This window comes from Hyla sarda, chromosome 1, assembly GCF_029499605.1.
Source record: "Hyla sarda isolate aHylSar1 chromosome 1, aHylSar1.hap1, whole genome shotgun sequence".
Taxonomy (NCBI): domain Eukaryota; kingdom Metazoa; phylum Chordata; class Amphibia; order Anura; family Hylidae; genus Hyla; species Hyla sarda.
In genome coordinates this window covers 236,608,876-236,625,672 of record NC_079189.1, presented here as the reverse complement: position 1 = coordinate 236,625,672, position 16,797 = coordinate 236,608,876, and the positions used below count along the sequence as shown (strand labels likewise).

At 40.3% G+C, this 16,797-nt stretch overlaps 1 protein-coding gene across 17 annotated transcripts in view; it reads right to left on the bottom strand.

Annotated features, from left to right (window-relative positions):
- The window catches only part of CSGALNACT1 (chondroitin sulfate N-acetylgalactosaminyltransferase 1), a 487,912-nt gene that overhangs the window by 56,762 nt on the left and 414,353 nt on the right, over positions 1–16,797 (bottom strand). The gene's annotated exons all lie outside the window — the stretch shown is intronic.

The window sequence follows — 16,797 nt, the reverse complement described above, 5'->3', positions numbered from 1 at the left end:
AACTATCAATAAAAAAAAAAAAGTTTGGATCATTGAACTCTGTTGTTGTGTTCTTCTTTAAAAAAAAAAATGATGTTAATTAGTTATGGCAACTGTAGGAGTTGTTTTTTCTAAACTTAAACCTCAGTATTCTGATTTAATTGCTGTGCTGGCACTTTGAGGGAAAAAAGTTGGCATGCATTACGGTTTGGGCACTCGGGCTCAAAAAGGTTCGCCATCACTGGTTTAATGTTTTCCATTCAGGTGTGTGTAACGTTACGTTTGTGACACGAGCACGAGTGTAAGCCCCGAGCACAAGTGTTATGCCTGTATTTGTGCGAGGGGCTGGAATATTCCGCGCCTAAACTACTAGGCAGGTCATATAGGTGTTGTGAGCAGGAGGGTAGGGATATATAATGCTCTTGCTGGTGGGGCATTCGTGACGTTTTTCGGATCCCTCCCAATCATCCCTATCTTATTTTATGTATTTTTATTTCATTGATTCATTACAGAGTATGCCCACTTAAGGCGTGCCCTCGGACGCGGTTATGGGCACAGTTCAACCCCTTTTGTTAAGGTTTAATGTTTTCCATTCAGGTGTGTAACATTTGTCACACGAGCACGAGTGTAAGCCCCAACCACAAGTATATCTGAGAGAACTCAAAATCTGTCTTAAATATGGTTTTGCCAAAAGGTAAGTCTTTTCAAAGGTCATCTTTTGGTGAGGTTCCTGAACATGGAACCCGTCCCTGCGGTTTAATAACTGAAAAGAAACCAGTGACTCTATGCAACAAGAAAATGGAACTACAGTAAGTATTACCGTATATACTCGAGTATAGGCCGAGTTTTTCAGCACGATTTTTCGTGCTGAAAACACCCCCCTCGGCTTATACTCGAGTGAACTCCCCCACCCGCAGTGGTCTTCAACCTGCGGACCTCCAGAGGTTTCAAAACTACAACTCCCAGCAAGCCCGGGCAGCCATCGGCTGTCCGGGCTTGCTGGGAGTTGTAGTTTTGAAACCTCCGGAGGTCCGCAGGTTGAAGACCACTGCGGCCTTCAACATCATCCAGCCCCCTCTCACCCCCCTTTAGTTCTGAATACTCACCTCCGCTCGGCGCTGGTCCGGTCCTGCAGGACTGTCCGGTGAGGAGGTGGTCCGGTGGGATAGTGTTCCGGGCTGCTATCTTCACCGGGGAGGCCTCTTCTAAGCGCTTCGGGCCCGGCCTCAGAATAGTCACGTTGCCGTGACAACGACGCAGAGGTGCGTTCATTGCCAACGTAATTCTGCGTCATTGTCAAGGCAACGCCTCTATTCCGGGCCGGAAGCGCGGAGAAGAGGCGCCCCCGGTGAAGATAGCAGCCCGGACCACCTCCTCACCGGACCACCTCCTCACCGGACAGCCCTGCAGGACCGGACCAGCGCCGAGCGGAGGTGAGTACTCAGAACTAAAGGGGGTGAGAGGGGGCTGGATGATGTTGAAGGCCGCAGTGGTCTTCAACCTGCGGACCTCCGGAGGTTTCAAAACTACAACTCCCAGCAAGCCCGGACAGCCGATGGCTGCCCGGGCTTGCTGGGAGTTGTAGTTTTGAAACCTCTGGAGGTCCGCAGGTTGAAGACCACTGAGGGCGAATGATGAGAAGAGGATGATGAAGGGGGGGTGTGGGGATGATGAAGGGGGGTGGGGATGATGAAGGGGGGGGGGTGTGGGATGATAAGGGGATGATGAAGGGGGGATGTGTGGGATGATGACAAGGGGATGATGAAGGGGGGATGTGTGGGATGATAAGGGGATGATGAAGGGGGGATGTGCGGGATGATAAGGGGATGATGAAGGGGGGATGTGTGGGATGATGACAAGGGGATGATGAAGGGGGGATGTGTGGGATGATGACAAGGGGATGATGAAGGGGGGATGTGTGGGATGATAAGGGGATGATGAAGGGGGGATGTGTGGGATGATAAGAGGATGATGAAGGGGGGATGTGTGGGATGATGACAAGGGGATGATGATGAGGATGTTAATGACGGGTCTGGATGATGACAGGGGGGGATGAGGTATTTCCCACCCTAGGCTTATACTCGAGTCAATAACTTTTCCTGGGATTTTGGGTTGAAATTAGGGGTCTCGGCTTATACTCGGGTCGGCTTATACTCGAGTATATACGGTAGCTTGTTTTTTTCTGTTTAGGCACTATAGAGCATTAATACAGTTTGGTGAAATTAAAATGTATAAGGGGTCAAAAAACTGTATTGGGCACAGTAATCCATAATTACTGTATAAGGCCATCAGGTGGCACTAATACTGTGTGGAGGCACAGGGGGCACTAATAATGTATAAGGATACAGAAGGCATTATTACTGTATGGGTGCACTGGGGGTATAATATTACTGCATAGGATACAGTGGGGGAATTACATGGGAGCACAGAAGACAGTATTGTTTACTGTTGGGGCATTATTTGTTTAGCGGAGAACACGGGGCATTATTAGTGATTGCGGACACAGTAGAGGCATTATTAATGAGTGGGGACACAGGTGGGGTAGTATAAGTGAATGGGGGAGGGTACAATTGGGAAATTAATACTGAGGACATAATTTCCATATGGTACACTAAAAGACAAGATGAGGTTGGAGGAAGTCCTCATGGAAGATTGTGTCAGATGAAAAAAAAAGGGACAGTACACATTTTTATACAGAGACAATTTCACGTGTGCGTCACTGGATAAAACTGTACTGTAATCACTTGTCTCCAGAGCCGTGAGAAATTTCTTTGCTGAATTCCCTCAGTGGATCCATGCCACCCAGAATCAGTTCTTATTTTGCATGGAATTTTCCACTACAGAACTTCTGATGTATGAACTAAACAACACCTTTTCATTAAAGGGGTATTCCAGGCAAAACCTTTTATATATATATATATATACATATATATATATATATATATATATATATATATATATATATATATCAACTGGCTCCGGAAAGTTAAACAGATTTGTAAATTAAAAAATACAATGTAGCCCGGACCTTCTAGGTGAGTAAATAAAAATGGATATACGTGGATCGTGCTTCAATAATAATTATCATTTATTATAAAATATAGATAAGATTTCTTATCTATATTTTATAATAAATGATAATTATTATTGAAGCACGATCCACGTATATTGATTTTTATTTACTCACCTAGAAGGTCCGGGCTACATTGTATTTTTTGGTTTTTCCCTTTCTAACAATTAAGGTATAGTTGCTTGCCCAGTTTGACCTCGGTGGGTAATAGTTGTGAGCTGCACACACCTATATAGTTTTTTTGTCCTAGATTTGTAAATTAGTTCTATTAAAAAATCTTAATCCTTCCAATAGTTATTAGCTTCTGAAGTTTTCTGTCTAACTGCTCAATGATGATGTCACGTCCCGGGAGCTGTGCATGATGGGAGAATATCCCCATAGGAACTGCACAGCTCCCGTGACGTGAGTCATCAGAGAGCAGTTAGACAGAAAACAACAACTCAACTTCAGAAGCTAATAACTATTGGAAGGATTAAGATTTTTTAATAGAAGTAATTTACAAATCTGTTTAACTTTCCGGAACCAGTTGATATAGAAAAAAAGTTTTGGCCTGGAATACCCCTTTAAGATAAATGGTAGGCTGCTAGGAAATTCGGAAATTTCGGAAATGCTCTTTCGGAAATTTTATGTAAAATGTCTTAAGTGTGGACAAGCCATAAGGAGGTAATATTGGTTATATTGGTCTTAGCAGAAGATACAGTATATGTGGTTGAGGTGCAAGAACATTACTTGACCCTAGTATAGTGTTGTTAGTAAGTGCAGAGATACATTATTGTATATGCAAATTATTTGGGGCAGGGCTGATGTATCTATGGGTACAACTTTCATGATAAAGTAATATGCAGAGAGGGAATACTGAATGATCTGGCCCCTAGAAAAATGAACAAAAACGGTAAATTCTAAAACTCATAAAGAGGTTGTTCCACTCCTAAAATATGTATATTTATATTATGCACTATACACAAAAAACTTACACATAGGTACAATAAGCTGTAAAGCACCTTGATTACAATAATTTAAATGCGTAATAGGTGTGTGTTTTTATGGACTATACAGAAAAGTTTAGAAAAGGAAAAATAAAATGAATCTTAATAAAAGTCATGTTTACAAAAAACAAACAAAAACTAATTGCAGTTCACACTCAAAATAATGTAAGATTAATTTATCCAACTGTCAAACAAACTGTTCTAGGTGTATATTCTATTAGGGGATCGTAGAGCTCGTGCAAGAAAAATATCATAATTTTTAAATACAAATGGCCAAGATAATCAGGATTTGGTGGACTTACTCATTAACATGTCTCAATTGGAAACAGCGTTAACTCAGGAATCTAAATTTACATGGAACATATGCACACTGTTATCTAAATGAAAATATGATTCCTAGAGGACTTAGAATCCGCAAGTTTCCAACAACCATTTATTCTGAGGAATTCAAGTTTGCATGGGAGGATTTATTAACAGATTCCTCCATTTGTTTTATCAAGCTAATTACTTAACGTGAGGAGAAGGCTTTATTATACAGAACAACATTTCCATGCTTATAAAAAATGTATCACAATATGAGGGACATCCTATGGTTATTGAACTGGATCAAAAAATCAAGAACAATCTGGACAAATTGGAAAATGCTATGATGGAAATCAAACAAACCAAATATATTTGAGATATTCAGGACTATAAAACCGACAATGTGTATACCTGGCCTAAGTTGGATAAACAATCTGGAACCCCACGATCCATTTAAAAAAAACATAAGCAGTGATGCAATAAACCTGCAGCAAGGATTAAGTTTAGCTCCACAGATGATGACTCTTCTGATTCTGCTCCAGAAACACCAGTTAATGTGGCGTCATCAGTATCAGCCCAGCTGCCACAAAGTCAAACGGCAACGCCATCCGTCCAGACCAGAGGAGCTTTGGTTACACAAAAAATGACGGGCAGGTAGAAAACACCACACAGCGAAAAGGAAATCCTCATCGACGATACAAGAGGAACTAACCATCCCTGTGTACATGAGGGTACTTTCGAAACATCACCTGTCCGTTCTTTCTAAAGGCTTGTCCTTTGCCCCTACCAACACCTTTGATTTCTTTTCTACTTTTCTTGATGTTAATAAATTTATAAGAGGGATTACTATGAAGAGACATTTCTCCAACATTATGGGATCTGAGAATTCAGAATCCTCTGACATAGCCCTACATGACATGTCTCAAGTAGACCCTGTCAATCAAAGTGATTTTACTGTTAATTCTACTGTATTGGGAAAAAATATCTGTTGTTCATTTAGTGAATTATGTATTAGATCAGATTTACAACATATGACATTGATTACTAATTCCCAGTCCACAGACACAAGGTCAACTAATTTTCAAACATGCAACCCTCACTTTTATCCACTCATGTCTCGTACTCCGAGGTTGGATTTTTTCCAAGATGCTGTGGAAAAGGAGTTGATCCTGTTTTCTAACACTAAGAAACATAATTTTAGTAATATCTCTAACCAGGAACAGACTTCTTTTAAATAATTAACTGATTTGACAGATCTGATAGTCTGCCAAGAGGATAAAAACGAGGGCAGTTGTTTTGCTTCACGCAGGCCTATATAAAAAACGTAAATTAGAAAGAAAACAAAGGTGCGCTCCTAGTGTAGAAGTTAAGGTAAGCAGGTACCCCAAAAAGGTTTGATTATGCTTACCAGAAGATGTTGCGCTGCGGGCGCAACACTGTGAAGTTCCCGTAGTATGACAATGAAGATTGAGATCAGCAAGCCGAGGCGTCCTTCTCAAGTGGCTCTGGGTCACTCCAGTGAATGAACATCAATTGGATGGGTATCCAGGAAAAATAGGACTCTGCCAGGCGGTTCTTCTCTAGGTGTTGAAAGTCCAGACCACACAAGATGGATGCAGGCACAATCACTTTATTGGTGCAACAACAAGTTTCGAGTCTGAGCGAGACTCTTCGTCAGGCATATGGAAGTCAAACACAGACCTTGTTTATATAGCCCTGAGGTAATCATTTATGTCCTAGTGACAGTATATTATATTTTACATATGTAAGGTTTTATTGGGTTTTTTATATTATGTCCCAAATTCACTGTTTTGATATGTTATGTAACTTGTTGACCTTGTGACCTGGTAGTGATTCCCTCAGGGCTCAGTGATTACCCCTGCATCCATCTTGTGTGGTCTGGACTTTCAACACCTAGAGGAGAAGCGCCTGGAATTACTTAACCTGGAATTACCTGGTGACACGTCTACATATAGGCCTCTACCAAGTAATCCCACATTTCAATTCAGTCGAGAATTGAGCAACTTGTGAGTCTTGGGCAAAGTGAAGGTTTCTTTACAGCTCAGGAAGCCAAATACATCTTACCGAAACATCCCAATTTTTCATTCCTTTCCTAAGACTCACAAGAATGTTTTCCCTCCCCCATATGGCCCATTGCCTCATTAAATGAAAATTGGGTAGATAGTCTTTTACAATCATTAATTTCTCAAATACCAGGTTATATACAAGATTCTAAACATTTATTGTTTGCTATAGAAGATCTTCAGTGGACTGAACACATGTCATGGATTTCTGCTGACCTGACTTCTCTCTATTCTGTTATACCTCACACTACAACACTTGTAGCTTTAAAATGGTTTCTGGATGTATATTCTATTTACTCCGATCGTCTGCAGGAATTCATCATCATCATTATTGAATATTTACTTAAACATATTTTTTTTGTATTTGATGATGCTTTTTCCTGCAGACGACCGGAGCCCCTATGGGCACACGTTTTTCACCTTCTCTATCTAATATCTATATGGGATTCTGGGAGAAGGAATGTTTTTTATCTAATGCTAACCCTTTCAGTACTGAGATTGCCTGGTACGACAGATATATAGACGACTTGCTGGTGGTGTGGAAATTGGGAAATATCTTAATGATAACAGTTATAATCTTAAAGGAGTATTCCAGCGCAAAATAACTTAATCCCAAACCCAAAGGATAGGGGATGAGTTATAGATCACGGGGGGTCCGAGCGCTGGGGCCCCCCAGGATCTCCTGGACAGGGCCGCGGCAGTCTGCAGGAAGTGAAGTTTCGTCCCCAGCAGAAAGCCGCGGCAGACACGCCCCCTCCATGTATCTCTATGGGGTACATGGAGAGGGCTTGTCGGCCGCCACGTAATGCGGCGACGGAACGCCCCCTTTCCAGAAGACTGCTGTGGCCCCATCAAGGAGATCACAAGGGGCCCCAGCGCTCGGACCCCCGCAATCTATAACTTATCCCCTATCCTTTGGTTATATTGCACTACAGATGTCCTTTAAATTCACCCTTACTCACCATCAGCGAGTTGTCTCTTTTCTGGATCTCAAACTCTCCGGCAATTCTGTCTCTGGAAAAGTTCTTTCCACCCCTTATCACAAGGAGACAGCTGTTAATGGCATTCTCCATGTGATGTTCTGTCATCCTCCGCACGTTATTAAAAATCTTCCCATGGGGGAAGCCATTAGGATTAAGAGAAACTGCAGTACCACTGTTGAATTTAATAAAGAAATGGATTGTCTTACTAATAGATTAAAACATCGCGGCTATCCTAAATGATCTCTTGATAGAGCAAGGCACATTGCATCCGCTAGGAACCTTTTGGATTTAATTTTTCCCACTAAAAAACGGGTGTCGACAGTTGATACGGCTTTAATTGTGCAGCATTTTTTCTACTACATTTAGTACAGATTTTCCTGAGGTATGCAGTATTATTAAAACATATTGGCCTATTATTTCGACCTACCCCATTTTCAGCAATGTGGTTCCTAGGGAGGTTAAGTGCATTGCTAGAAGTGCGCCCACTATTGGGTGAGTTCCCACACTTTCTTTCCCAGGATTAGACCCCAGTACAGGAGAAAGATTTGATATTAAACAATATATTAATTGTAATACATTCTTTGTTGTATATCTAATTTCCTGTACATCGTGCAAGGTACAGTATGTAGGATGCATGACTAATCCTCTTAAAATCTGCATTAGGAAGAATCTCTCTGACGTCAAACATTTCAATTCCAGACATGTACAGTGGAGATCAAAAGTTTGGGCACCCCAGGTAAAAATTTGTATTAATGTGCATAAAGAAGCCAAGGAAAGATGGAAAAATCTCCAAAAGGCATCAAATTACAGATTAGACATTCTTATAATATGTCAACAAAAATTAGATTTTATTTCCATCATTTAAACTTTCAAAATAACAGAAAACAAAAAAATGGCATCTGCAGAATTAATATCTTGTACTGCCCCCTTTGGCAAGTACCACCACTTGTAAACGTCTTTTGTAGCCAGCCAAGGATCTTTCAATTCTTGTTTGAGGTATCTTTGCCCATTCTTCCTTGCCAAAGTCTTCCAGTTCTTTGAGATTTCTGGGCTGTCTGTCACGCACTGTTCTTTTAAGGTCTATCCATAGATTTTCAATTATGTTGAGGTCAGGAGATTGTGAAAGCCATGGCAAAACCTTAAGTTTACACCTCTTGATGTAATCCCCCATGGATTTCGAGGTGTGTTTGGGATCATTATCCATTTGTAGAAGCCATCCTCTCTTTAACTTCAGCTTTTTCACAGATGGCATCAAGTTAGCATCCAAAATTTGCTGACATTTTATTGAATCCATTTTTCCTTCTACTCGTGAGATGTTCCCTGTACCACTGGCTGCAATACAACCCCAAAGCATGATTGATCCACCCCTATGCTTAACAGTTGGACAGAGGTTATTTTCTTAAAATTCTGTTCCCCTTCTTCTCCAAACATACCTTTGCTCATTCCAGCCAAAAAGTTCTATTTTAACCTTATCGGTTCACAGAACTTGTTTCCAAAATGCATCAGGCTTGTCTATATTTTCATTTGCAAAATTCAAACGCTGATTTTTGTGGTGAGGTTTTCTTCTGATGACTCTTCCATGAAGACCATATTTGTACAAGTATCTCTTTATAGTGGAATAGTGTACCACAACACCAGTGTCTGCCAGATCTTTCTGGAGGGATTGTGCAGTCAAACATGGGTTTTGAATAGTTTTTCTCACAATCCTGCGAGCTGTTCTGTCTGATATTTTTCGTGGTCTTCCAGATCTTGCTTTAACTTCCACTGTTCCTGATGACTGCCATTTCTTAATTACATTGCGAACAGAGGATACTGACATCTGGAAACGTTTTGCTATCTTCTTATAGCCTTCTCCAGCTTTGTGAGCGTCAACTATTTTCAGTTTCAGATTTCTAGACAACTGCTTAGAAGAACCCATGGTGCTGATTGTGTGGGCAATGTCAGATGAGTCTGGGCATTTAAAACCTTTGAGATCGATATCACCTGGTCTTCCCAGATGATGATTGAGAACAATCCATGACACTGGCAGGTCTCAGCTTTGCAAAGGGGGCAGTGCATGCTATAAATTCTGCAGGGTGCCCAAACTTTTGCAAACATTATTTTGTTGTTTTCTGTTATTTTGAAAGTGTAAATGATGGAAATAAAATCTAAGTTTTGTTGACATATTATAAGAATGTCTAATCTGTAATTTGATGCCTTTTGGAGATTTTTTCCATCTTTCCTTGGCTTCTTTATGCACATTAATACAAATTTTTACCTGGGGTGCCCAAACTTTTGATCCCTACTGTATCAGCTGTTTCTCAACACTGTGCGGAGCGACATGCGGGGGACATATCTACTATCCAACTTGTGGGCATAGAGAAGGTGAACTTACCATATCGGGGAGGAGACTATAGAAAAATACTTATTAATAGAGAAGTTTATTGGATACTTAATTTAGCTACACGTATACCTCGTGGTCTGAACAGACATCAAGACGTCATTTTGCATTATTAACTTCATCAATCTAGTATGTGAATAGGAAGTCTATCATATACTATTTCCTTGCCAACAATTAAGACTCATGATATGTGCTTGTTTTTATTCCTAGCTTTTAGTTCCCATGAGGCTTTATAATGTACATGATATGTCTTTTTGTCTATTCATTTGTATTGGATTTTCATATATATATCACATCCCCATGTACTATTGCATTAGAGTTGTTATTTATCCCCTTCTTTTTTTAACAGTACATGAAGTTATTTGTTACTGTTGTCTGATATATATTTGGATACACTTCCTCTGTGAATTATTTATATATTAATGTACTACTAAAACAGAATGTTTTTATCATGTCAAGGGTTAAAACGAGAGGTCTGCCCTAATCCATTTCACCTGTAATGAGCTGACCTAGCTTTCCCTATATATGTGTGTATTGTGTCACATTTTATACTATGTATGATTAAGGGTGCAGATTGACACCTGAAGCTCGTCACTTTTTTCCTGTATGCTGGCTTTTATTCAATAAAGACAAAGAGATTTTTTGCACTTTACCCACGCTGGACATTTTTATCTTTTTCGCAGGTGTTTATTTTGTATGAAAAATGTCACCGGTTGCTTGGTTGAAAGCACAGATAAGTCACTGAGATATTTAAATGCGTACAATATTTCAGAGTTTATAAATCTTTGTTCAGCCTAGAGATGACTCCAGAAGACGGCGGTTTGCTTAGCACAACAAATGGATAATACATGTGTCTCTAGGTAGGACATAAAGAGTGTGTTTTATGTAAGAAGCTGGCTTGTGAAGCTTCATTCCCTACATCACCAAAAGCCTGCTCCTGTTTTTATGAAAAGATATTGCCAGGTCTTTACACTCCTCCAATTAAAACAACTTAAAATGAAGTGTAACATTGACCTGCTTAATACCTTAATTTCTTTACAAAAAAAAGATTACTGCCTTCTTGATATCATGACAACGGCTAGTTGCGACTAAGAAGCCTGAGAAACACAGAAGAATAAGCCATAGCATTTTCAATTGTTGTACTTGAATTGCATGTAGACTAATGCCAGAAGTCTGACCAATAAAACTGATGAACTGGAGTTGATAATGTCTGAGGGGGATTATGACATATTGGGTATAACAGAGACTTGGTTGGACGATAGCTGTGACTGGGCGGTCAACATGCAGGGTTATAGTCTATTCAGGAAGGATCGGACAAAACAGAAAGGGGGAGGAGTTTGTCTTTATATAAAGTCCAGTCTGAAGGCCGCACTGCGGGAGGATATACGGGAGGGCAAGGATAATGTGGAGTCACTATGGGTAGAGTTATATAGAGATAAAAATAAAAAAAAATCTGAAAGGGGCTTGCTATAAGCCACCAAGTATAACGTAAGAGCCAGAAGATCAATTACTGAGGCAAATAAACAAGGCAGCAAATCAGAATGATGTGATAATAATGGGGGACTTTAACTATCCTGATATAAACTGGGAGACTGAGACCTATGAATCTCATAAAGGAAACAGGTTTCTGACTATAGCTAAAGACAATTATCTGTCCCAAATGGTCCAGTACCCGACCAGATGGGGCGCCGTACTGGACTTAATATTAACCAACAGACCTGACAGAGTAACTAATGTGCAGGTAGAAGGACACCTAGGAAATAGTGATCATAATATAATACATTATAACTTGTTCTGCAATAAGGGAACTTCTCGAGGGGCCACAAAAACAATGAACTTTAGGAAGGCAAAGTTATATCAACTCAGAGAAGCCCTTAAATGGGTACTGTCACCAACTTTATTTTTTGATATGTTGTAGTACTTATGTACTACAACATATCTCTAATACACTTTTATTTTTATTTTTTTTCATTAAAAAGGTTTAATTTACATTTAAAAACCGGCTACTGAAAAAGGACTGATTTTGGAGTGGCAATCAGTCCTTTTTCAGTTAGGCTGCACTCGCTTCCTGCCTGTCAATCAGACAGGCGGGAGCCAGCCATTGGCTCCCTGGCCACTGGCTGGGAGGCCAATCCTCCCGCACATCGCCGACGCCGCCTCGTTGCCGACGCTGTCCCTGCATGCCCGCTGCCGGACTCTGCAGTAACTGCAAGTGTAATGAGGGGACGGGGTATGCGGGGCGGGGTGGGGAGGAGGAAACGGGCTAATGCCGTAGTGGGGGGGGGGGGAGGACGGGCTAGCAAAAAAAAAAAAAATTGGATGGTGGGAGCTACCCTTTAAAGGAGTAGTCCAGTGCTGTAAAACCTATCCCCTTATCTCCTGTACGGGGCCCCGGCAGCCTTCGGCAATCTCAGGCTCTGCCATACCGCTGTATTAAGGGGGCATGTCACCCGCCGCTTCGTGCGGTGGTCGACACCCGCTATCTGGCCAGTGAGCCGGGGCCCCGTAGAGGAGATCACGGTGGGCCCCAGCAGTCAGACCCCCCGCGATCTGAAACTTATCCCCTATCCTCAATAGGGGCATAGATGCCAATGACAAGGAAATAATTCTAACGCTGTCCAAATCCCTAGTCCATACATGGAATACTATGTACAGTACTGGGCACCAGTATACAAGAAAGATATAGTGGAGCTGGAGAGGGTTCATAGACGGCAAAGACAGTAATACAAGAAATAAGAGGACTACTACCCAGAATAATTAGGGTTATTTAGTTTAGAAAAAAGAAGGCTTAGGGGAAACCTAATAACTATGTATAAATATATCAGGGGGAAGTACAGAGATCTCTCCCATGATCTATTTATACCCAGGACTGTATCTATAACAAGGGGGCATCCTCTACGTCTTGAGGAAAGAAGGTTTCTACACCAGCACAGACTGGGGTTCTTTACTGTAAGAGCAGTGAGACTATGGAACTCTCTGCCAGAGGAGGTGGTCATGGTGAACTCATTAAAAGAGTTCAAAAGGGGTCTGGAGGTCATTTTTGGAGATTAATAACATCGCTGGTTATGGATACTAGATTTATAGGGACAGAACATTGATCCAGGGATCTAGTCTGACTGCCATATTTGGAGTCGGGAAGCAATTGTTGCCTCTAGTATGATGGATTTTTGCCTTCCTCTGGACTAACTCAGTAGGGACTCATTAGGGTTATGGGTTGAACTTGATGGACTCTGGTCTTTTTTCAACCTTATGAACTAGGTTACTATGTTAATTAAACCTCATTCTACACCCACCCTAACTATTCCTAACATGGGCACAAATGGGCAAAGCAACTGGAGCATCTGCCCTGGATGCAATTAAGGCACTAATTAAGGGGTAGAAGAAAAGCTGCTCACTAGGAGCGATGGTCCCCCAGCACTTCCAGACACAAATATGGATAAAACACGAACTCTATTTCTTCCTTATTAAAAACATCAAGGTAGTAAAAATTAATAAGAACAAGGACCGATATGTTTTGGCTATGTAGCCTTTTTCAAAGTCTTCTGAACACATGCATAGTGCCGAATAAATATACAAGTAAATGTAGAGCTCCTCCCTATTGTGCACATGACTTCCTGTATCGATCCTGAAATTAACTCTAAACTCACACATTGCCAGCACATGGTGTCACAAATTTGGAAACCATAAAAAATACATATATATGTAGGATTACAAAACTTATATAAAGCTCCAAATAACACTGTGCTGGTAATGAACCATAATTAATAAACTAACATTATGTCTGACCTCTGGTTGAGTCCCTCAAGTGCTCGTGTCGCCATCTTCATGTTCCAGTACACTTCTCTAGTACGTAATTTGTGCATTCTATCTCCATCTCGTAACCTTCATTTGTGTTCCTTTACCATCATGCACATCCCTAAAATTCTGAGAAGCACCGGACAGTGCACAAGTGTGAATACTACCATTCACACGTGCACCTGCAATGTGCTCTGAGATTCTTTGTTTCAATCTACATACCATTGAACCTATATATTGCTTCTTGCATTCCAAGCAAGATATGCAATATATAACATGATCTGTCTCACAAGAAATGTAAGGTTTTATGAGAAAAACACAATTATTGTTTACTGACAACACTTGGATGGTTTTGATCATGAGATGGCAATTAAGGGGGTACAGTATATTACAACTTATCTAGGGGTCCACAGTGTAGAGGGCTCAGTATATTACAACTAACTGAGAGGGCTATTAAACTATTAAAACTATTAAAACAAATTGGGGGGTACAGTGTATCATAACTAACTGTGGAGTACTCAGTATATTATAACTTATTGAAGGGGGTTTAGTATATTTAACTAACTTAGGGGGCACTGTATATTACAACTAACAGGGGGCACAGTATATTATAACTAATTGAGGGAGCACAGCATAACTAATAAAGGAGGCATAAAATATTATAACTAATTGAGTGGGGGGGGGCATAGAATATTACCTAAAGAGGGGGGCATAGAATCCACCAAACTTGCTTTTCACCATCGTTCAAGAAAGGGATCTGCTATCTGTGAGAACCTTTCATTAGTCTTGTAAAAAAGAAAAACTTTCATATCTTTAGAGACTTGGGAAAGTTATGGCAAAAGTAAAGTATTATTTACACAGGATGAGTTTTTGGGTCAGTCCTTTCTCCTGCATCATAACCTTAATGGATGCTCCACTGCAAAAAGATAGAAAGTGACAGATCTATGTGTTTGCATCAATGGTTTACTGTGGGGCACTATCTTCTTCTACCTCCTGTAGCCATATTATGTTTTCTCGGGTTAGATATCAATCCTGTCAAACAAATAAAATGCCTTGTGAAGGCTTCATCCGTCAGTTCCTCTTAGTGTCTCAAAGATGGAAAAAGTTTTTTTAGACAATGAAAATGAAGGCAACAAATGACTTCTGTGTTTTTTGTCATCATTATTTAACATTTGCATAGGGCAGAAGATGAAATTTCCTTGTCAAAGGAGTGAAGACCTCATGTCGGACTGTATACTGTATAATGACGAAAACACAAATAACACTATACCACTACTATACACAATATTACTTTAAAATGGTATATAAAATATTTCTTGCATAGCACACATTAAGTATTTCTATTCTGAGCATACATAAACATCTAACTTCCTCTAAGCCAACAAGTCACTGAATGTATAAGTGTCTTTATCTTTTACACAGGCTTAACATAAAGCCCACACAAAGGAAAGGAGACCCAACCAAAACTTAGAATGTCCTAAATTTCCTGATATCAAGACCATTTAAGGGTATGTCCAGTAAGTAAAGTGTGTAAAATGGTTTTAAAGGGGCCAGGGTGAATTATAAGCAAATAATAATACATACTCATCTGCTCAAATCCCCACAGCTACTCGTTTTCGGAGGGAATCCACATTCCGGTTGCTCCCTACACTCTGCTGCTGACACGTTCATATGCAGGAAATGCCCCTCAGCTAACTGAGACATGTCAGTGATGCCACCAGTGATTGGTCATTTCCGGCACATTTACATTTCACAAGGAAGTGAAAAATAGTGGGAACCTGGGCACTGCCAGAATGTCAAAAGCAAGGTAAGGTGATAAAACAATGCCTAATTTCACTATAGGGGCCGTAGCTAGACCTCATGATTGCTCACTAATTGAATAGTCAAAACTTACAACGCTAATGAGAAAGCTTATTCTCACCCATTGAATAGTCAAAACTTACATCATTAATAAGAACGATTTTAGCACTGAAAGCTTATTGTACAGTATTTTAAAGGCAGAGTATAAATCAGGCTCACGGTGGGATTAGGAGTAGGGGGCATGTATCAAGGAAATAAAAGCATTGATGTAATCAGGGCACCAAGACTACACAGTAATATAAAAAAACACTAATTTTTGTTTTGACTGACCACATGTGCTGTTTAACCAGGCGATATCCAGGAATAGAAAATCAGAGCTTTTTTCTTTCAAAAACCGCACCGCATCTGCTGCATGTATTACAACTTACTTGGCTCCATTCACGTCACTGGAACTGATTTACAATACTACACACAACATAAGGACACGTGGGGTGCTTTTTTATTTGGATCTTTTACAAATTAGCAAATATTTATAATCCTTAATAACTCTATTTAACCCATGGTGTTTAATTTAATCATGGGCGCATAGAGCTTGCTTGGTATTGTGCCCATCAAATGTTGCATCATTATGGCTATTTAAGCCCCGGCTTGCTAAGCTCTTTAAAATATGTTTTACCTAGCACTTTAATGAATGGGAAAAAGAGGGTTCTAGTGATCAGGTATGGTGTTCAACCATTGTATATAGGTGTTGGAATTACCTCTACCATAGGTCCCTTTTTTGTATTTTGTGGAGCTGGCTTGAGACCAGTGCTGTCAGCCGCTGAGGGCTGCTGCTGATAGACGGCAAAGGGTGATCTATGATGCTGGCTATTTTAAGAGTTTAGCTGCCACTGTTAAAACTTGTATGGAAAGATTGCTTATAAAAAGTCCTCTAGGGGGATTTAACACTTTAAGGGGTACTCCGCTGCTCAGCGCTTGGAACAAACTGTTAATAATGCTTGAGCCGGCGTCAGGAGCTTGTGACATCATAGCCCCGCCCCCTCGTGATGTCATGCACCACCTCCTCAATGCAAGCAGCGGAGTACCCCTTCCAAATTCTGAGCAGCGGAATATCCCTTTAAGGACATTATTGTTAGTTTTTTTTATTTTATTTTTTTTGCACTTTTCTTTCTTTCTCCTTGCCTTCTAATAGCCATAACGCTTTAAATTTTTCACCTACAGAATCATATGAGGGTTTATTTTTTGGGACACTAATTGTTCTTTCTGATGACATCACTAATTTTACCTCTGAATCTAAGGTTATACAATATAAAATTATTTGAGAAACAAAAATGCAATTTTGTAAATGTTGGTGTTATGGTCCTTAATAGAAAAAAATAAGCCTGTATGCAGCTCTGTAGAGAGAATAATAATAAAA